This window comes from Giraffa tippelskirchi, chromosome 3 (assembly GCF_054371585.1).
Source record: "Giraffa tippelskirchi isolate mGirTip1 chromosome 3, T2T-mGirTip1v1.2.pri, whole genome shotgun sequence".
NCBI lineage: Eukaryota > Metazoa > Chordata > Mammalia > Artiodactyla > Giraffidae > Giraffa > Giraffa tippelskirchi.
In genome coordinates, this window is record NC_137277.1 from 54200902 (window position 1) to 54202389 (window position 1488).

The following is a 1488-nucleotide window of genomic DNA, read 5'->3' on the forward strand; positions in this document are numbered from 1 at the left end:
AAAAAATAATCACTTTATTCAATATTATAGCTGTAGAAATGAAGTACATTTTCTTTAAGAAATAATAATAATACAAAAAAACCCGAAGAAAATGCCTCTTAACATCATTGGTACATCAGTAAAGGCCAGTAGGAAAAAATACTGATAAGCTTGTTTCTGACACCAAAAAGACGTTCTAGTCCAAGCTTTAATATGGTTCCTATATTTTCACTAGATGTTTCTTTTCTGCTACTTTTCATCCTTTTCCGTATTTCATATCTGAGGACTGGTACAGCCTTTAAAATTTCATTAACAGGAACAAATTCAGTACCTGCTGATTTCTTCTCAAAAGGCACTTTAACCCATCAGATACCCCAGCAGCTTCAGTCTTATGAAGACTCTAGCCATGAAAAAAGTCAATAGGACACACACGAATCCAATAAATAGAAGAAGAAGCCTACTGAGTGCGGGAATGTTTGGTGCCCTTGACTGGCCCAGGATTTTGAAACCTAAACCTCCCATTGTAAACAGGAAGCTGAATACAAGTCCTTCCATAATATACTGTCCATTTACTCTGTAGGCCGAGAAAGCGACTGGTCTCTGACACCCGTGTTCATCAGTCACTGAACCAACACTTGGAGGTTCAACAATAACATCATAAATGATTCCTCCAGTAATCAGAAAGTAAAACATCACCACCAGAGTGTACACCATCCTGGCTGACGGCATGTGCACCCAGGGCGGCTTCTTCAGGTTCGGGCATTCGAGCACTGAGAACGGGACTCGGTACAAACTCTCCATGTTGGTGGCGGCAGGGGAAGCTCTCAGCCTCCAACCCCATGCACCACCCAGAAACAGCTAAAATATTTTTAAAGCAAGTCCAGACATGGCCTCTGTCACTCGAGGCTACAGTCTTTCCTTGTGGCTCAGCTGGTAAAGAGTCTGCCTGTAAAGCAGGAGACCTGGGTTCAATCTCTGGGTCAGGAAGATCCTTTGGAGAAGGAAATGGCAGCCTACTCCAGTACTCTGGCCTGGAGAATCCCATGGACAGAGGAGCCTGGGGGGCTATAGTCTATGGGGTCACAAAGAGTCAGACAGGGCTGAACAACTTTCACTTTTACCCAAGGCTACAGTCTGCTTCTGTGCGGTGCTGGAGCAACTGTGAGGAGATTCCCCACGTCCAAGGGCAGAGCAAGAGAGTTCCAGAAAAACACCTACTTCTGTTTTATTGACTATGCCAAAGCCTTTGACTGTGTGGATCACATCAAACTGTGGAAAATTCTTCAAGAGATGGGAATACTAGACCACCTGACCTGTGTCCTGAGAAATCTGTATGCAGGTCAGAAAGCAACAGTTAGAATTGGACATGGAACAACAGACTGGTTCCAAATTGGGAAAGGAGTACATCAAGGTTGTACATTGTCATCCTGCTTATTTAACTTATATGCAGAGTACATCATGAGAAACACTGGGCTGGAGGAAGCACAAGCTGGAATCAAGATTGCTGGG

General features: G+C 43.8%; 1 pseudogene; it reads right to left on the minus strand.

Annotated features, from left to right (window-relative positions):
* Positions 1–336: 336 nt before the first annotated feature.
* On the minus strand, positions 337–828 carry LOC145543524 (oligosaccharyltransferase complex subunit OSTC pseudogene; annotated as a pseudogene).
* Between the last annotated feature and the right edge of the window lie 660 nt (positions 829–1488).